The sequence below is a fragment of the Vicia villosa genome, linkage group LG1, assembly GCF_029867415.1.
Source record: "Vicia villosa cultivar HV-30 ecotype Madison, WI linkage group LG1, Vvil1.0, whole genome shotgun sequence".
Lineage (NCBI taxonomy): Eukaryota > Viridiplantae > Streptophyta > Magnoliopsida > Fabales > Fabaceae > Vicia > Vicia villosa.
In genome coordinates, this window is record NC_081180.1 from 28,752,851 (window position 1) to 28,775,905 (window position 23,055).

General features: G+C 30.7%; 1 pseudogene; it reads left to right on the forward strand.

Moving 5' to 3' along the window:
• Positions 1-16,440: 16,440 nt before the first annotated feature.
• Positions 16,441-20,223, forward strand: LOC131603587 (primary amine oxidase-like; annotated as a pseudogene).
• The last annotated feature ends 2,832 nt before the right edge of the window (positions 20,224-23,055 follow it).

Sequence of the window (23,055 nt, forward strand, 5' to 3'; positions counted from 1 at the left end):
CAAGATATCTCATATATATATATACACACACACACACACACACACACAGATATATATATATATATATATATATATATATATATATATATATATATATATATATATATATATATATATATATATATATATATATATATATATATATATATATATATATGACATATCATATCATATGAGAATGACATTTTTAAATGAGAATATGAGAATGAATCTGAACTATTAGATTTTAAAATAAATGGTTTAGATTATTAGTCAATCTTTTTTCTCTCTCTTCCATTATTAAAATAAATGATGGAGGAGAGAGAAAAAAACAATGACACATAATCTCTACAATTTATTTTAAAATCCAATAGTTCAGATTCATTCTCACATTCAAATATAACTTACTCCTTCTCATATATATATATATATATATATATATATATATATATATATATATATATATATATATATATATATATATATATATATATATATATATATATATATATATATACTCAGGGGTGGATCCAAACGTAATATGATGGTGTGGCTAAACAATAAAAAAAAAATTATGAACAAAATTATACTAAAAATAAGAAATAATATTGTTTAATGCAATACATTTACAATGAAAATCATATCAAATGTATTACAATTATTTATTTCTCCAAGTTTTACACAATGATTCAAAAATTCTTTTTTGATCTTGTCAAACATTTCTAACATAATTCTAAGGTTAGATTAGTTATTAAATTAAAATTGAAATCAATCTCAATTGTTTATAATTTCAAATCACCTTTATTTATATCAATAAACAAACAATTGACAACTTTTTTTTCTTCCTAATTATATTTTATATTAATGTTTCATGTTAAATATATCTTTGATTAGATTCTAAATTGTCTACAATTTAATTTAATCACTACACAAATTTTATGTTAAATATTTTGGATTTGTAAATAATTGAGATTGGTTTCAATTTTTAATTAATTTTTTAATTCAGTATTATAATTAACTTGGTAGTTATTAATGTGCTGTAATTAATATGTTGTAATTAAGTTGTCCGGAAAGCTAGCTGCCGAGAATCCATATTGAGTGAGGCATCATCATAGAATATAATAAAGCAAGATGAGTTCTTTAGCAAGTTTGCCATTTGTCATCTTATTAGAATGCTTACTATTTTAAAAATAACTATTAATAGTAATATTTCTATAATTATCTTTAATTATTTTTTATTTATTCAATATGTTCATTCCTAACTATTTTATTGATTATTGTTAATTATTAAACAGAATAATTATCTTGGGAGAAGCACCTTAAAAACTGTTCACTTTTTTTTTATTAATTAAAAAGAAATCATGATATTTGGAATCAATTAGAGTGTTTACTCTTTTAAAAACTATTATTAATAGTATTATTATTATAATTATCTTTAATTATTTTTTTATTATATTTAATTTGAACAATTACTTGGGAATAGAAAATAAAAAACCGTTCAACTCTCTTGATAAATACTCTATTGTCAAATTTTTAACTATTCTAATTTTTTAATTATTAAACATAATTAATAATTAACTTGAGAATATGAAATAAAACACCGTTCAATTTTTTTTGGTTAATTGAGATTTATAACGAATAGCCCTTCAATGCAAACTCTTGATTTCTAACTTTTCTTCTCCCAGACTTTAATCATCATTTTATCATCAATGTTTTTTCCCTCCTCCCAATCTAATTTCTCTTCTCCAAGTCCCTCATCATCAATGTTATCACTCCTATTTTCTAAATAACTTATTTCAAATTTTGTGGCTTTTATCTATATAAATAGGAAATAAGGGGACAAAGGAAACTTTGAAGATCTGGCGGAGCTCCACCACCACAGCACTACAACATGCATGTAACATCAAAATCAATAATGAAAAAGCATCCACCACACATAACAAAATCTGATCTGCTTCAATACCCGCCACTAATCTGAGTCGCACACCGCCTTTGCATCACGCACAATCACCGCATCCGACGCGACCAACAATACCACATCGTCGCATGCATCACCACTAGAACAGTCGATCCACACCGGAACCAGCCGCGTCTTCCTATTCCAACTGCGGGCTGACGATTCCTTCGCCTTCCAGCCTCTGCGTAAGAGCCACCGCGTAACCTCGCTGCATCCCATCGCGGCGTCGTTCTCCTCTGGTTCATATTTCCCTTTTGTTTTCATCTTTGTTTTTGAGAAGTAAAAATCACGTTGCGTTTGTTGTATAAATTAATGTTGTTAGTACACATTTGATTCACCATGGCTGTATGGTTTTTGTTCCATAATATTTTCTTTCTTGGTACTGCAAGTGTGAGAGAGTTAGAAATAAGAAAACAAAGAGTCAAGTCTTTTGTTCCTATTTATGTTAATTTGGTACTTTATTATTTTTATATCTATCTTAAATTGTCACATGTCTATTTCCAGTTGCATCCAGATTAATTTGGACTTGGACAAAAATCAATTTCAAAAGTGATTTGGAAAAAGGAATGGACTGCTGTAACTATTTCTCTTCTTGATTTTTTTGGTAATTTTTCTATTTTTGCTTAACTTTATAATTATTCTATCCTCAATTAGTTGTATTTCTTATGCTTAATTAAACCTCATTTAGTTGAGAATCATATAATTTTACTTGCTTTGTTCTTTTAACGATTAATTAAACTTCATTTAGTTGAGAATCATATAAGTTATTGAAAATTTATTATGTAGAGAATAGTTCATGGTTTAGTTTCTTTCTATTGTAATATGCTAAAAGTTTATTATGCATAAAATAATTTATGATTTAGTCTAACTCATGATGTAGTATTTAAATGGAATTTATACTATAATAGTTGTAAGTTTTTTAAAGGAAGAAATGGCTTTACATAATTGGAACAATTACACTAAATTCAACATGCTTTATTGCCATTAATTCTTTATAATCTTTGATACTTAAATAATTAAATCAAGTAGGGGAAATGAATATAACATATTTGTTTGATATATATTTTGATTTAGAGAATAATAATATGGAAAATCAGTTTGGTAATTAATTGTTTGTTGAGTCAATAATTATAAAAGATGAAAATGTCTAATGATATTTAGAAATGGTGTACTCGAACCATTGATAAACATTTTACATGTCTATTATGAAAGATAAAATTGTTAATGGTTTGTTGAATTAATTATTAACCGTCTGAGCTTCTAATAATAGCCACTTAGATATTGAAAGCATCTTGAAAAATTGAACGTGATCATTATCTTCTTAAACTATGTCATTTTTCCAATAAAAATATTCCAACTCTACCGTGAGTTTATCTGTTTCTGAAACATAAATAAAAAGTATATCTCAATTGGACAAATAAATTGCCCTCAATGAAATGTCCCATCTATCTATCAAACTTTATGAAGAGAAATAGAGAGCTTGGAGAAATAAATTTAATTCGGGTACATATTTTAATCGAAGTACATATTTCACAAAAATAACTTATAATGTTAGCATGGTTTCATTTGTAAATCATAAATAATTATAAAACAACTTTTTTTAGTATAAATAATTTTAACCACGGGTATGCACACTAGTTAGTATTAGAGTTTGACCTAACTCATCCTTACAAAACCGGTTGGTAAGGTGAGGAGTGTCCCTCTATATATATTCTTTGAAAGCTCTATCTCTAGCCAATGTGGGACTTTAGGATCTTCCTAATAAACAGATCGGTGCCATGTTTACTCAGCTTGCAGGTGCTTAACATAGGAGTAGGAACCCCATTTGCCCCACTCATTTTAGCTCTGGAAAGGAGGTCTCTGACATATTTAGTTTGGGTGAGAAGTAGAGACCCATTAGACTGAGAATGCACTTCAATTCCCAGAAAGTAACTGGGTCTGCCTAGTTTCTTTAGAGCAAATTTAAGATGTAATTTGTTGATAAGATCATGAATGAGAACAGAACTGGATCCAGTGATCAAAATGTCGTCCACATAAACTAAGGCATATAGAGAAGTACCTTATTTGGAGTAAACAAACAGAGAAGTGTCACATTTGGAGGCAGTGAAACCAAACTGCAGGAGAGCTTGAGTGAGCTTCTCATACCAAGCCCTAGGGGCCTGTTTAAGTCCATAGAGAGCTTTGTGAAGCTTGCACACAAGAGACTTGTCACTAGATACAAAGCCAGGTGGCTGGGTCATATAAACTTCTTCCTGAAGAATGCCATTTAGAAAAGCATTGTTGACATCAACCTGCTGAATATCCCATTGATGAGTAAGAGCAAGGGTTAAAATAACTCTGATGGTTGTTGGCTTAACCACAGGTGAAAAAGTTTCTGTAAAATCAAAGCCCTCCTCTTGATGATAGCCTTTGGCCACAAGCCTGGCTTTATACTTATTGATGGAACCATCAGCATTATGTTTGAGTTTGAAAACCCACCTGCACCCTACAGCTTTTCTATCAGGGGGCAGAGTGGTTAAAGTCCATGTTTTGTTTGCTAATAGAGCATTGAACTCAGTCTGCATAGCTTGTGCCCACTCTGGTTTGCTCAGGGCCTGTTTAGCACTTGTAGGTTCACAAGTAGTGTTTGCTAAAAAGGCTTTGGGTTTTGAATGGCCTGTTTTGGCTCTAGTTAACATTGGGTGATCATTGACTAGCAAAGTAGGAGGGGAGCCAGAGGCATTAATAGAGGGAGAATTTGAAGAACTAGAGACAATAATAGGAGAGGAGATAGTTAGTTCATTCGAGGAAGGAGATAGGTGAATTGAGTCTGAAGTAATAGAGACTCTGGGGGGAGTAGATGGCAGCTCACTATGTGTAGTACCCTCAGGGTTGTGAGCTGGAACAGTGGGCAGGTTACCGGCATTACCCTCAGGGTAAAGAGGCAGTTCATTTGTGATGAGATTTACTGAATTATCCTCAGGATAAGCAGATGAGTTAGTAGGTCTAGAGACACCCTCATTGTGAGGCATAGAAGTGAATTGTTCAGGGGATAAAGAAGGGTGCTGGTGATTTAGTGTAGGACTAGCATTGACAGACTGCACACTGTGATTTGACACAAGAGGACTGAAGTGATCATTTTGGGCAATAGGCACAGTGTTGGACACATGTGTAGGGAACTGGGACTCTGCTTGGGACAGTGGAGAGGCAGGCTGAGCATTGACCAAGGAACTTGGTACAGTCACAGCAGGACAAGGTAAAGTACATTGGTCCTGCATGGAACTTGTATTTGACTGCACAGTGGGAAACAACCTGGAAAAAGGAAATGTGAACTCATCAAATGTGACATCTTTGGACACATATATCTTGCCCTCTGTACTGAGACACTTGAACCCTTTGTGCTGGGTGGAAACCCCTAAGTAGACACATTCTTGACTTCTAAGTTCCAGTTTGTGCTTGTTATAGGGTCTGAGGAGAGGGTAGCAAGAGCAACCAAATACCCTTAGAGTACTATAATCTGGCTGCTTGTCATACAGAGCATGGAAGGGAGAAGACTTGTTAGGCAGTGAGACAGTGGGAAGCCTGTTGATCAAATAAGTGGCAGTGGAAAAGCTGTGGTCCCAATAGGTCATGGGAATTTTAGAATGAGCTAAGAGGGTTAGACCCATCTCAACTATATGTCTGTGCCTTCTCTCAACTGTTCCATTTTGATGTGAAGTGTGAGGGCATGTCAGTCTGTGTGTAATGCCTAGTTCAGTCAGAAATTTTGTGAAGGGACGAAACTCACCACCAAAGTCTGATTGAACAGACTTAATTGTAACCTGGAATTGTGTTTGAACAAACAAATGGAACAACTTGAATGCCTTAAGTGCATCAGATTTTTGTTTAAGTAAGTACAGCCAAGTATACTTGGTACAACCATCAACAAAGGCTATATAGTACCTATAGCCCGAGCTAGAGGGCAAGGGAGAAGGTCCCCACAAGTCAGTATAAATGATATCAAACGGACTAGAATAGATAGTGGTAGTTAAAGGAGCATGAATTCTATGTGCTTTACCAAGACTACAAGCAGTGCAACAGAAAGAACTATGTTTATTAATAGCAGAAATGTTACATTGTTTGAGAATTTGAGCAACAGAATGAAAATTAGCATGCCCTAGGCGATTGTGCCAAAGAATACTAGTATTACTACTTTTATTACTAGAGGAATTTAAATTGGAGGCAACATAGCTGTGAGCACCAAGAGAAATACTCAATGCTGTATCAAGATTATTGGACCTGGATTGCTTCAATTGAGGCAGGAGCTTGGGAAAACAATAGAGACCACTCGCATCAAGTGAGCCTTCAACAAGGACCTGTTTAGAAGCCTGAGATTTTATATAGCATTTATTAGGCAGGAATTCAAAACTAACATTGTTGTCACTAGAGAACTTTGAAACAGAAAGAAGATTTCTAGTAATAAGAGGTACATGAAGGATATTAGTGAGAACTAAATTATGATTTGGGAAGGTGTTAGAGTAAAATTGGGAGGACCCTACTGCTTGTATATCTAAGGACTGACCATTACCTACATAGACTTTATTTGATCCTAGGTACGATTTCTTATTATGTAAGTAAGAGATATGAGGAGTCAAGTGATGTGAAGCACCTGAGTCGGCGAACCAGGCTTGGGACTCCAAGTCTGATGGCAAGGAGTACTCCTGAGTGAAGGGAGACTGTTGGTTTGTAGTGGCCATCATAGCTACAGACTGAGAACTCTGAGATGCACCTTTGGTGGCTTCTTGACCAGATGTTGTTGCTTGGCCTGACTGGGCATTTGTTGCAGAAGGTGGTGCAAAATTCTCATCAAAGCGGTGCCAACAAGACATAACTGAGTGCCCATACTTCCCACATAACTGACAGGTAGGTCTGTTGCCGGTGGAGTTAGTGACTCTGCCACGCCCTTTTCCACGGGGAAAACGATTTCCACGCCCACGGTTGCTTGAGTAAGCTCCTCTGGAGTTACCAGCTTCATGTCCTGAATGAGCAACATTGACAGCAACAGTTGATGTAGCCAATTCTTGGCGAAACTTTTCTAGCTGTGCCTCTTGAACATAGAGTAGAGCTTCTACTTCGCACAGTGTTGGTGCAATTGGACACCCATACATTTGCATAACGAACGGACTATACTCCTCAGGGAGTCCATTCAAGATTGAATCAATTTGGTCTTGATCAGTGATTACATCACCTACAGCCAGCAAGGAATTCGCTATGGCTTTGATCCTCAGGACATACTCAGTGATTGATTTGTTCCCTTTCTTGGTAGACTTGAGTTCCACTCGCAATTGACGAACCCTAGCTTTCATTTGTGCATTGAAGAACTGATGAATCTTGTCCCACACCTCAAACGCGTGTTTGCAAGCTAAGACTCTAGGCAGAACCGATTCAGAGATAGTAGAGAGCAACCAGATGAAAACAGCTTGATCTTGAACAAGCCAAGATTCATACTCTTCAGAAATCGTACCTGTGATACGATCTTGATCGGACTGAAATTTCTGAGGAATTTGCGGATTCACGACGATTCTGTGCATCTTCTGAGTCAGAATAACGCCTTCAACCTGTTGGTTCCATAGGAGATAGTTGTTTTCTTGCAACTTGATTGAGAGTTTGGGACCAAAGGAATTGGATTTGGACGAAGTGATCGTTGACGAAAGAACTTGCGTCGGAGAAGGTTCTTTGAGTGGTGAGGTCTGGATATCTGAGGACTCCATTGGTGATGCTGCAGAGACGACGATAGGACGCAGGTGAAACGGAAGCGATTTGGATCAGAAAGCGAATGATACCATGTTAGAGTTTGACCTAACTCATCCTTACAAAACCGGTTGGTAAGGTGAGGAGTGTCCCTCTATATATATTCTTTGAAAGCTCTATCTCTAGCCAATGTGGGACTTTAGGATCTTCCTAATAGTTAGTATATACATTCATAGTGCATTGAGTAATTTTATTATCAAGTAATTTTATTATCAAGTGGTGGTATATAAAAACAAATATTCTTGTGTGGCTATACTATAGCCACACCATTGCTCTGCATAGATCCGCCCATGTATATACTCTCACGCCTGCAACAATATCAACCATATTATTTTGTTGTTCCATAAATTGGTAGATACTAGTATTTAGACCCGTGCGAGGCACGGGTTAAATATTTTCCAAGTAAAAAAATTGATTTTAAAAACACTTATAATTTACAAATTTTACTTATAGTTAGATTACTATTGTATAAATAAAATGTCATTGTTATTAATAATATACATAAAAAAAGTTTACTTAACTAATTTTTTTTGTAAATTATAAAATAATTTTGGCATTTCTAATTTATTAAAAACTCGTGTAAGTTTTAAAACAATTTAACTCGTTAAATAATTGTATCAACAATTGATTTTTCCCACTTATACAAATATTTGCAAATTATTCCCATTTATAAAAATAATTGTATCAACAGTAAACTTTTTATGTTTATAAAAATATTTGTAACTTATTCTCATTTATATAATTATTCTCATTTATATAATTGAATTAATTAATTAATATTTTAAATGTCTCCCATAAAATTAAATATGAGTATTATCAATTAAATAATAATTACAACTATAGTATAAATCTTTAAATTACATAAAAGATCAGTTTAATAAATATGTATTGATACTGAGAAAGCTTGCAGAAGAAGGAAATCAAAAAAATAAAGAAACATCAAATAAATTTGAGGTCGGCGGGTCGCGCAACGTTAGTGTAAATAGTAAATAATTATGTTAAAGTAATGATTAAAAAAGTATAGATAAAGAATATACTATTAAAAATAAGAAATAAAAATATGTTAATTTGTGCTTGTGATCTAAATATGAATTAATTGTATAGTGTAGAATTATTTTATTAATTTTTAAAGGGAAATTGTGTTAGTTCAATAAAATTAGATATACAAATTAAGTAGTCTCGGCTCAGTGTTTGTCTATTTTAATTGAAAAAATAAATCAAATAAAAAATACTCTTATGATATTTGAATATAAAAATTTGAATGTAAATTTAGATTTAATGCTAAAATTTAATCATAAAAAATGCTAACATTTTTTCATGTCAATTTTATTTTTTCTTGTATCATATCATAATATCATATATCATTTTCTATCAGATATATGATATTTTTGTTTAAAGAATTATAAAAGAAATCATACTTAATTGATTGAATCAATTTTTTTATTCATAATTTTTTTAGAATATTTTATTTAAGATATGAATAGTTTTTTTTTATTCATAGTATATTTAGAATATCAATCAATTATATCATATAACACATAAGCTTTTAATTTAAAATATCAACTAATTTAATTAGTAAACAATCATCATTGTATTAAAATGAAATTAATTCAATTTTCAACTACTAAAATTCTCATAAAATGGCTACTAATTAATATTTATTTATTATTATACTAAAATTTTAAATTTGGAAACCCCTTAAATTAATAAAGCACATCTATCCATAATTTTAATTAAATTAAATATAAACCAAATAAGGACTATGTTGGAATTTAAAAATAATATTTTCTTTGTTAAAAAAAGTTGGAATCTTATATTGTAAACTATATGACCACAAAATATATTTTTCTTTTTAAAAGGCTTAAAATAAAATACAATATAATTATTATTTTGCACACCGTTATTTTGTCTCCAAATGAAAATAAGTTTAGGATTTAACAAATAAAATTCAGCTTAACAACAAAGTATAAAAGAAGTTTAAAGTGTTAAGGAGTCCGTTAAAGGTTAAATTAGGCAGAGATATGTTTTTATCATATTGTCTGTCTCAGTACAAACTTGTGGGTGGAAGGTTTGAATACCAATTATACCTGTAAATTTATATAGTTGGCCAACTATGAATCTTAACTCTGACTATACAATGGAGTAACAACCACATCTATATAAGTACTCTGAAAAAACACAGAAATATATTAAAACATATAGCGCAAAGACATTAAAAAAACAAATTGTTTATAACAATGTGAAAGTTATATTACACAAATATATTCAACCAAACATATATGTTCTACCCAAACTGAAAAGTATATTCCACAAATATATTTACACTCAAGCTTATCAAACAACTTCTTTGTCACAAAGAATCATATCAAAATGCATCTTCTTATTTGTATCTTCTAATTTGTTACCCACTTATGGTGAACTTCTATGGCGACTTTCCACAATTTTTAGTTGCAAATGCCTTTTACACACTCAAAGGGTCTCACCATTTGAAATTATCAAAAATCTGCCAGCCAAGCATAAAAACAAATATTAGAATATTGAAATGAAATTCATAAATCTGCAAACCAATACTACGTATATAAACGAAATTCATTGGAGAGACGAAATCAGAACAAAAAAATAATACAACAGAATAACAAAACGTAACAAATTTATGGATATGAAAATCAAACAAAGCGAATTTAAAATATGAAATCAAAGAACAACAACCATAAAAAGTGCTGAAAAAAATAGGAGATCCGTATCATGGTTTGTGGAGTTGTAGTTGGATATATTTATAGACTGGAATTCAGAAAGGTTTTCGTAGAACATGAAGGCAAAATTGAATGCAAACATTTGCATCTGTGCCAAAATTGAAGGGTCCATGGATTGTATACAAAATTTAAATTGTTGGGTTTACCAACCTATAAGTAGACCAATAATGAATAGTAGAATATTTTGCGTATGAAGAGGAAAGAGGGATGTTTCATATTCCCAAAAATGAATAATGATACAAATAAATATAAATATAAGTAAATAAAATTAAAAAAAAATAAAATGTAAAAATATAAAAAGGTAATATAAGTTACTATAAATAGAATTGGGAGAAATTGTGAGAATGCATGAGGGAGTGACACTTGGCAAACTTGCCAAAATACTCCTTTTGCTTTATTATATTAAATGATTATTATTTTGCACACCGTTATTTTGTCTCCAAATGAAAATAAGTTTAGGATTTAACAAATAAAATTCAGCTTAACAACAAAGTATAAAAGAAGTTTAAAGTGTTAAGGAGTCCGTTAAAGGTTAAATTAGGCAGAGATATGTTTTTATCATATTGTCTGTCTCAGTACAAACTTGTGGGTGGAAGGTTTGAATACCAATTATACCTGTAAATTTATATAGTTGGCCAACTATGAATCTTAACTCTGACTATACAATGGAGTAACAACCACATCTATATAAGTACTCTGAAAAAACACAGAAATATATTAAAACATATAGCGCAAAGACATTAAAAAAACAAATTGTTTATAACAATGTGAAAGTTATATTACACAAATATATTCAACCAAACATATATGTTCTACCCAAACTGAAAAGTATATTCCACAAATATATTTACACTCAAGCTTATCAAACAACTTCTTTGTCACAAAGAATCATATCAAAATGCATCTTCTTATTTGTATCTTCTAATTTGTTACCCACTTATGGTGAACTTCTATGGCGACTTTCCACAATTTTTAGTTGCAAATGCCTTTTACACACTCAAAGGGTCTCACCATTTGAAATTATCAAAAATCTGCCAGCCAAGCATAAAAACAAATATTAGAATATTGAAATGAAATTCATAAATCTGCAAACCAATACTACGTATATAAACGAAATTCATTGGAGAGACGAAATCAGAACAAAAAAATAATACAACAGAATAACAAAACGTAACAAATTTATGGATATGAAAATCAAACAAAGCGAATTTAAAATATGAAATCAAAGAACAACAACCATAAAAAGTGCTGAAAAAAATAGGAGATCCGTATCATGGTTTGTGGAGTTGTAGTTGGATATATTTATAGACTGGAATTCAGAAAGGTTTTCGTAGAACATGAAGGCAAAATTGAATGCAAACATTTGCATCTGTGCCAAAATTGAAGGGTCCATGGATTGTATACAAAATTTAAATTGTTGGGTTTACCAACCTATAAGTAGACCAATAATGAATAGTAGAATATTTTGCGTATGAAGAGGAAAGAGGGATGTTTCATATTCCCAAAAATGAATAATGATACAAATAAATATAAATATAAGTAAATAAAATTAAAAAAAAATAAAATGTAAAAATATAAAAAGGTAATATAAGTTACTATAAATAGAATTGGGAGAAATTGTGAGAATGCATGAGGGAGTGACACTTGGCAAACTTGCCAAAATACTCCTTTTGCTTTATTATATTAAATGATTATTATTTTGCACACCGTTATTTTGTCTCCAAATGAAAATAAGTTTAGGATTTAACAAATAAAATTCAGCTTAACAACAAAGTATAAAAGAAGTTTAAAGTGTTAAGGAGTCCGTTAAAGGTTAAATTAGGCAGAGATATGTTTTTATCATATTGTCTGTCTCAGTACAAACTTGTGGGTGGAAGGTTTGAATACCAATTATACCTGTAAATTTATATAGTTGGCCAACTATGAATCTTAACTCTGACTATACAATGGAGTAACAACCACATCTATATAAGTACTCTGAAAAAACACAGAAATATATTAAAACATATAGCGCAAAGACATTAAAAAAACAAATTGTTTATAACAATGTGAAAGTTATATTACACAAATATATTCAACCAAACATATATGTTCTACCCAAACTGAAAAGTATATTCCACAAATATATTTACACTCAAGCTTATCAAACAACTTCTTTGTCACAAAGAATCATATCAAAATGCATCTTCTTATTTGTATCTTCTAATTTGTTACCCACTTATGGTGAACTTCTATGGCGACTTTCCACAATTTTTAGTTGCAAATGCCTTTTACACACTCAAAGGGTCTCACCATTTGAAATTATCAAAAATCTGCCAGCCAAGCATAAAAACAAATATTAGAATATTGAAATGAAATTCATAAATCTGCAAACCAATACTACGTATATAAACGAAATTCATTGGAGAGACGAAATCAGAACAAAAAAATAATACAACAGAATAACAAAACGTAACAAATTTATGGATATGAAAATCAAACAAAGCGAATTTAAAATATGAAATCAAAGAACAACAACCATAAAAAGTGCTGAAAAAAATAGGAGATCCGTATCATGGTTTGTGGAGTTGTAGTTGGATATATTTATAGACTGGAATTCAGAAAGGTTTTCGTAGAACATGAAGGCAAAATTGAATGCAAACATTTGCATCTGTGCCAAAATTGAAGGGTCCATGGATTGTATACAAAATTTAAATTGTTGGGTTTACCAACCTATAAGTAGACCAATAATGAATAGTAGAATATTTTGCGTATGAAGAGGAAAGAGGGATGTTTCATATTCCCAAAAATGAATAATGATACAAATAAATATAAATATAAGTAAATAAAATTAAAAAAAAATAAAATGTAAAAATATAAAAAGGTAATATAAGTTACTATAAATAGAATTGGGAGAAATTGTGAGAATGCATGAGGGAGTGACACTTGGCAAACTTGCCAAAATACTCCTTTTGCTTTATTATATTAAATGATTATTATTTTGCACACCGTTATTTTGTCTCCAAATGAAAATAAGTTTAGGATTTAACAAATAAAATTCAGCTTAACAACAAAGTATAAAAGAAGTTTAAAGTGTTAAGGAGTCCGTTAAAGGTTAAATTAGGCAGAGATATGTTTTTATCATATTGTCTGTCTCAGTACAAACTTGTGGGTGGAAGGTTTGAATACCAATTATACCTGTAAATTTATATAGTTGGCCAACTATGAATCTTAACTCTGACTATACAATGGAGTAACAACCACATCTATATAAGTACTCTGAAAAAACACAGAAATATATTAAAACATATAGCGCAAAGACATTAAAAAAACAAATTGTTTATAAAAAGTTATATTACACAAATATATTCAACCAAACATATATGTTCTACCCAAACTGAAAAGTATATTCCACAAATATATTTACACTCAAGCTTATCAAACAACTTCTTTGTCACAAAGAATCATATCAAAATGCATCTTCTTATTTGTATCTTCTAATTTGTTACCCACTTATGGTGAACTTCTATGGCGACTTTCCACAATTTTTAGTTGCAAATGCCTTTTACACACTCAAAGGGTCTCACCATTTGAAATTATCAAAAATCTGCCAGCCAAGCATAAAAACAAATATTAGAATATTGAAATGAAATTCATAAATCTGCAAACCAATACTACGTATATAAACGAAATTCATTGGAGAGACGAAATCAGAACAAAAAAATAATACAACAGAATAACAAAACGTAACAAATTTATGGATATGAAAATCAAACAAAGCGAATTTAAAATATGAAATCAAAGAACAACAACCATAAAAAGTGCTGAAAAAAATAGGAGATCCGTATCATGGTTTGTGGAGTTGTAGTTGGATATATTTATAGACTGGAATTCAGAAAGGTTTTCGTAGAACATGAAGGCAAAATTGAATGCAAACATTTGCATCTGTGCCAAAATTGAAGGGTCCATGGATTGTATACAAAATTTAAATTGTTGGGTTTACCAACCTATAAGTAGACCAATAATGAATAGTAGAATATTTTGCGTATGAAGAGGAAAGAGGGATGTTTCATATTCCCAAAAATGAATAATGATACAAATAAATATAAATATAAGTAAATAAAATTAAAAAAAAATAAAATGTAAAAATATAAAAAGGTAATATAAGTTACTATAAATAGAATTGGGAGAAATTGTGAGAATGCATGAGGGAGTGACACTTGGCAAACTTGCCAAAATACTCCTTTTGCTTTATTATATTAAATGATTATTATTTTGCACACCGTTATTTTGTCTCCAAATGAAAATAAGTTTAGGATTTAACAAATAAAATTCAGCTTAACAACAAAGTATAAAAGAAGTTTAAAGTGTTAAGGAGTCCGTTAAAGGTTAAATTAGGCAGAGATATGTTTTTATCATATTGTCTGTCTCAGTACAAACTTGTGGGTGGAAGGTTTGAATACCAATTATACCTGTAAATTTATATAGTTGGCCAACTATGAATCTTAACTCTGACTATACAATGGAGTAACAACCACATCTATATAAGTACTCTGAAAAAACACAGAAATATATTAAAACATATAGCGCAAAGACATTAAAAAAACAAATTGTTTATAACAATGTGAAAGTTATATTACACAAATATATTCAACCAAACATATATGTTCTACCCAAACTGAAAAGTATATTCCACAAATATATTTACACTCAAGCTTATCAAACAACTTCTTTGTCACAAAGAATCATATCAAAATGCATCTTCTTATTTGTATCTTCTAATTTGTTACCCACTTATGGTGAACTTCTATGGCGACTTTCCACAATTTTTAGTTGCAAATGCCTTTTACACACTCAAAGGGTCTCACCATTTGAAATTATCAAAAATCTGCCAGCCAAGCATAAAAACAAATATTAGAATATTGAAATGAAATTCATAAATCTGCAAACCAATACTACGTATATAAACGAAATTCATTGGAGAGACGAAATCAGAACAAAAAAATAATACAACAGAATAACAAAACGTAACAAATTTATGGATATGAAAATCAAACAAAGCGAATTTAAAATATGAAATCAAAGAACAACAACCATAAAAAGTGCTGAAAAAAATAGGAGATCCGTATCATGGTTTGTGGAGTTGTAGTTGGATATATTTATAGACTGGAATTCAGAAAGGTTTTCGTAGAACATGAAGGCAAAATTGAATGCAAACATTTGCATCTGTGCCAAAATTGAAGGGTCCATGGATTGTATACAAAATTTAAATTGTTGGGTTTACCAACCTATAAGTAGACCAATAATGAATAGTAGAATATTTTGCGTATGAAGAGGAAAGAGGGATGTTTCATATTCCCAAAAATGAATAATGATACAAATAAATATAAATATAAGTAAATAAAATTAAAAAAAAATAAAATGTAAAAATATAAAAAGGTAATATAAGTTACTATAAATAGAATTGGGAGAAATTGTGAGAATGCATGAGTGAGTGACACTTGGCAAACTTGCCAAAATACTCCTTTTGCTTTATTATATTAAATGATATGTGACGTAAAATCATATACGTCTCTGAAAATTATTAATGCCAAATCTTTTTTAAAACCAATCAATCACTATGGCGCATAAAATTATATTTACAATCTACCCATAGTATGTTATCTACCCATAAAATTATATTTACATAAATCATAGATTATTTATAAAATAATATTTTATGAATATAATATAATTAAACACATACATTTATTCATAAGACCAGTACCAATTATACTACACATCATAGTAGCAAATTGTATAAGGGATACTATTATCATATCATATATGATTTTCATTATATAATATCTTATCATGCATGTGAATGAAACAAAACAATTTTTGATATACGAAAAAACTGACTTTTACGTATAGAAAAATTCATTAATAACATATTAACATGTGTTCATTCAATGCTATATAAGGGCACCTAGGGGAGCTTACATTTCACACAAGAAACACATACCAAGCCAGTGAAGCTAGCTAGCTATAGCTCACTATGGCTTCCACCACCATGAAACTTGCTCTTTTCTCTTTTCTCACACTCCTCTCATTTCATGCAGTTGTCTCAGTTACACCATTGCATGTTCAGCATCCACTTGACCCTTTAACCAAGGAAGAGTTTCTTGCTGTTCAAACCATAGTCCAAAACAAATATCCCACCTCAAAAAACAGTGTAGCTTTCCACTATATTGGCCTCGATGACCCTGAAAAAGATCTTGTCTTAAGATATGAAACACACCCAACACTTGTGTCAATCCCTCGTAAAATCTTTGTTGTTGGCTTGTTGCTATCATTAATAGCCAAACTCATGAGATATTAATTAATTTAAGAATCAGAAGCATTGTCTCGGATAAAGTTCATACCGGATATGGTTTCCCTATCTTATCCGCTGACGAACAATCCCTAGCAATACAGCTTCCACTTAAATATCCTCCTTTTATTGCTTCAGTTAACAAGAGAGGATTGAATCTCTCTGAGATAGTGTGTTCTAGTTTCACTATGGGTTGGTTTGGTGAAGAGAAGAATGTTAGAACTGTGAGAGTAGATTGTTTCATGAAAGAAAGTACTGTGAATATCTATGTGAGACCTATTACTGGAATCACAATAGTTGCTGATCTTGATCTTATGAAAATTGTTGAGTATCATGACAGAGATATTGAAGCAGTGCCAACCGCAGAGAACACTGAATACCAAGTTTCAAAACAAAGCCCACCATTTGGACCAAAACAGCACAGTCTCACCAGTCATCAACCACAAGGTCCAGGCTTTCAGATCACTAGCCACAGTGTTAGGTAAAAATTAGGTGAATTCTTATCTACCCAACTCAAAAAGTTGGGTAAAGTTACCTTCAATGTAAAATATCTTGTAAACAACCAAAAAATATAATATTTAATAATTAATTAAATAAGATAAAACTAAATGATGCAATGTGATTGGTGGAAGGTACACTACCCAACTTTTTGAGGTGGGTAGAGAAGTTGTCCCCTAAAAATTATTGTTTTATTATATTTCCTTTTTTGGGTGTGTTGCTTTGTTTCCTTTCCTTAATTGGCAAGTACAAAGATTTTATTCTTTAGGATACGGTCCCTTGGAAGAAGAAAAAAAAAAGGACCCCCTTTAAGAAATGAAAAGAAGAAAGGAAATAAAACAAAGAGGATATGTCAGTTTTATTTTGGTTAATGTGATTTTTATTTAATATAAATTTAGAAGTTTTTACATAAGAAATTGAAAAAAATTAAAAACATATTTGGTTGTTTATCTATAATACTACTAACAATAATGCTCAATAATAATTGTATTTTTAAAAATTATTAATAATTTTCTAATAATTGTATTTTTAAAAACTATTAATAATTTTCTAATAATTAACACTTAATAATTTGTTTGGTTTTTTTTACCGTCTTTTATATTTTTTAAAATTTTATAAATAATTATTTAAAAATATTTAAAATTATCAATAAACATAATAATATAAAAGTATCTAAATGTACTAAACCTGTTTTTTCTTCAAAAAAATACAGTTTATTCTATAATAAAGTTATTAATTTTAAAACAAAATTTTATAAGTCAAAGTAAAGGATTAATAGATTAGGTAGATCCAAGATTTTATGTTAATAATAATAATAATAATAATAATAATAATAATAATAATAATAATAATAATAATAATAATAATAATAATAATAATAATAATAATAATAATAATAATAATAATAATAATAATAATAATAATAATAATAATAATAATAATAATAATAATAATAATCTAATAACCTTTAATAGTATTCTTTGAATTGTTATACAAAATCCACTTCAAATTACTTACCAACTTAACCAACCTTCATTTGTAGATCTTTAATAGTTAGTGTCATTTTAGGCTAGACAAAAATATCTTTAAATTAAATTAAATTAAATTTGTTTATTGAAATCTAGAAGTATACAATGTAGTGTTTAAAATCATGAAATTATAATTTTTGGAATAAACTCTCCATGTGCTTAAATTCTAACAATAAGCTGTATAAACAAAAAAATTCTAACATTGACCATTGCTATACGTGTGTTTGTACAGTTGGGCCAATTGGAAGTTTCACATAGGATTTGATGTACGAGCTGGAATTGTTATATCACTTGCTTCTATTTACGATCTAGAAAAGCATAAGTCTCGTCGTGTTCTATACAAAGGCTACGTTTCTGAACTTTTTGTACCTTATCAAGACCCTACTGAAGAGTTTTACTTTAAGACCTTCTTTGATTCTGGAGAGTTTGGATTTGGTCTGTCAACTGTGTCTTTAATACCCAACCGCGATTGTCCACCACATGCTCATTTCATTGATACATACATTCACTCAGCTGATGGTACCCCAATCTTGTTGAAGAATGCAGTATGTGTTTTTGAACAATATGGAAATATCATGTGGCGTCACACTGAATCTGGAATTCCCAATGAATCCGTAAGAATCTTTGCTACAATCAACTAATTTAATTATTTAATTAATCTATTAATAACATGTTATTATCTATTATTATTTTACAGATAAAAGAATCTAGAACAGAAGTGAACTTGATCGTAAGAACAGTAGTCACCGTGGGTAACTATGATAATGTTTTGGATTGGGAGTTCAAAACAAGTGGTTCCATCAAGCCTGCTGTAAGTTTGTAAAATGTTTTGGAAAGCACATATTTAATTCGTTTTAAACATTATGTAATGGGTAGTATGAGAAACATGTGTAAATGTTATCTTTTTAGCGTACCCCACTTCCCATGCATGTCATTTCACTAGAGCTATTCTGATTAATTAAATTTTCTATGTTATGTATACAGATAGCACTATCGGGTATACTTGAAATTAAGGGAACAAATATTAAGCACAAGGATGAGATTAAGGAAGATTTACATGGTAAACTGGTTTCTGCAAACAGCATTGGGATTTACCATGACCATTTTTATATGTACTATCTTGATTTTGATATTGATGGTACACACAACTCATTTGAGAAAACAAGTTTGAAGACTGTAAGAATAACAGATGGAAGTTCGAAGAGAAAGAGTTATTGGACTACTGAGACTGAAACTGCTAAGACTGAATCAGATGCAAAAATCACAATTGGACTTGCACCAGCTGAACTTGTTGTGGTTAATCCAAACATTAAAACCGCTGTTGGAAACGAAGTCGGTTATCGTTTGATTCCAGCAATTCCAGCTCATCCATTGTTAACCGAAGATGATTATCCACAAATACGTGGTGCATTTACGAACTATAATGTTTGGGTGACACCATATAATAAAACTGAGAAATGGGCTGGTGGACTTTATGTTGATCATAGTCGTGGCGATGATACTTTGGCTGTTTGGACCAAACAGTATGGATTTTTCTTTACTTGAAAATTCGCAATTAAATGATCTTAGTTAAACTTGATTATTATACTAACTAATTTAAATTGTTTAATTAAAATTTCAGGAATAGAGAGATTGTGAACAAGGACATTGTGATGTGGCATGTAGTAGGAATTCATCATGTTCCAGCACAGGAAGATTTCCCAATAATGCCACTATTGAGCACTTCATTTGAACTGAGACCAACTAATTTCTTTGAGAGGAACCCAGTTCTTAAAACACTTTCCCCAAGAGATGTTGAATGGCCTGGTTGCTCCAATTAAAACTATCCAGCTTTGTGTTTGCAATTGATTTGCATTGGCCCTGTGGCCATTTGAATAACTGTTGTTTTGTTTGTTTGTTTGTTGCATGTGGAAGAATAATGTTTCGTTTTCAACTATTTTTATGAATGAATGAATGAGAGGTTTATTTGCTAGCTGAATTTTATTTTTCTGTTTTAGAGGTAATATCTACTGAGTATATAGGACACCAATCAAATATACTGTGGCTTTTGGACTATGCTAAAATGTTACTACCAACTGGTAGTTCAACGTTGTTTAGAAACATTCTTTGATGTGATTTACACCAATCAAATATTAAAATGAAAAGAAAGATGCGATGCTGATGCTGATGCTGGAAAGTGTGAATACATAATTTAATATGCAATTATAGTGTTCTGTTTAGGCTTTGATAATGGTTTCTGTTGGTTGTGCAATCCAAGCACGATTTGGTTGGATGTGGGTAGGGATGGCAATTTGGCCAATCCCCATTGGTACCCACAAAAAACCCCATATCGGGTAGGATAAATACCCATAAAAATGGGTATGGGTACGGGCACGGGTAATTACCCATTAAAATATGCGGGTATAGGTGCGGGCACGGGTACCTTACTACCCAACCCGCCCCATACCCACATTACATATTTATATAATGTCATTTATATTATTATATAAAAATGCATGATTCTAATTTTTTTTTTAAAATATATCGCTATTAAATCATTACACATTTTAATAATAGTGTTTATTTGTTTCTTAACTCAACAATAACATACCTAATTTTTTTAATATTGTTAAAAAGACTTAAATTATATGATATTTTGTAATTAAGCGATTTAATTTTACTATAAATGCGGGTAAACGGATACGGGTATGGGCATTGAGGCACCCACAGGGTACAGGTACGAGCATGAATATTGACACCCACCCGGGATTGGGCTCGGGTACGGAGATTTTTTTAAACTGCGGGTATGGGGACGGGTCTGCCCAAACTCTGCCCATTGCCATCCCTAGATGTGGGACAATGTACAACTTGCCTCCTTTGGAATGGATTTCAATCTTTTAAGATTTCCTTTGGATATCACGAAATGAACGGAGCGAAATGGAATGGAGCGGAGTGGGATGGAGCGGAGTGGAACGGAGCGGAACGAATGTTCCATTCCATTGTTTGGAAATTTTAGAACGGAATAAGACAAATTATTCATTCCGCCCAAGCCGGAGGGGAAGGAATATGATGGTAAGTGATGGAATGAAATGGAATCCATACCACCCCTTTCCGCTCCGCTCCATCCGTTTTTAAATTATCCAAACAACATAATATCATTTTATTCCATTCCATTCCGCTCCGCTCCATCCGATTCCATCAATCCAAACAAAGCCTAAAATTTTATATTTATTTCTTTAAAGTTTGCCCATTCCCATTAATACATCTCTACGAGATGCCTATGTTTTTATGTTTTGTTGTACTTGTGTTCTTTTGGACCTTATGTTATTTTAAAGAAATATTAAAAGTAATTTAGTAAGGTATTCATATGAATTAGTGTGATTAAACAATCGTTCAATGTTTATAAGAATAATTAAATATGTTTTTGGTCCTTAAAAATATCTTAAATTTTATTTTTAGTCAATATTAAAAAATGATAAATTTTAGTTTTTAAAAAAAATTTATGTAAGTAATTTTAGTCCCTGCTATTTTTTAAAAATTTAAAAATTGTTTGATTATCATTTAATTTTTAAATTTTTGAATAAATTATTTCGAATGTAAAATATTTACTTACAAAATTTTAGAATTTTTAAAAATAAGAAGAATTAAATATGAATTTGATTAATTTAGAAAAGTGATAAAAGGTAGTGCACTGATGGTGTAAATTTTTTTTACACTGTCATCCAATAGAAACATTTTATTCTGCCATATCATATTAGGAACTTAAAATTTACTGTATGATTTGACGCTTAACAAAATCGTGATTGGTATCACCTCTTTTCTCTTTAAAAAATTAATGAAAATCTCAACTTAGAAATCAAATCTTGAGTTCATTTTTTTCAATAAACTTTTTAAAACGTTTTAAATATGTCTGTAAAATAATTATTCAAAAATAGACATTCGTTTAATAATAGAAACTAAAACTACGTGCATAATAATTTTGTAGGGATCAAAATATATACTTATTTTTATAGAGATCAAAAACAAAATTTGATATTTTATAGAGACTAAAAATATATTTAATTTTAAAAAAAATCGTCGTTCGCATAAATTAAGGTTCGAAAATTGATTTTGCACAACTTAAAAGACTATAAAAGATTAAATAATAACTAGACTCTTAGACTCGTGCAAGAATTTTAGAATTGTAGAATGCCGTTTGGAATAATTTCTCATTGTGAAAATATAGGAGCCTCACTTGACTTTGTCATGAGACAATATTCATGACCCTTAGTCTTTAGGAAACTAGTAACACATGCTTAATAGTAAAACAGAAAAAGACATGGCATACGCGATCATAAGAAATAGAAATAGCAAAGCAAAGTAAATAAACGTGGAATTAAAGAAAGGAAACTCGAAATAAAACATCAGATACAATGGAGTCTTGAGTAAAACTCTAAAAAGAAAATGAAATTGCTAAGAAGTAAAATAGTAAACACAAATCTAGGGCAAAATTAGGACCCATTTCTCATACATTTCATGAGTTTATATAGGCTATACTCCCTGTATTCCTACCATCAATTTCATGATCAGTTGGAATTAAGATGGTTCAATATAGAATGAAATAGTTCGAATGCACAGAGCCAAGAGAAAGAAATTAAGAGAAACAAAAAGCCAGGAATTCGTACCCTTGCTATAGCCACCGGCAGCAGGCCTCAGCCATGTTGTATTGGAGATGGGCCATGGGCTGTAGTAGCCCCTAAATTATATAATTTTTTTGAAAAT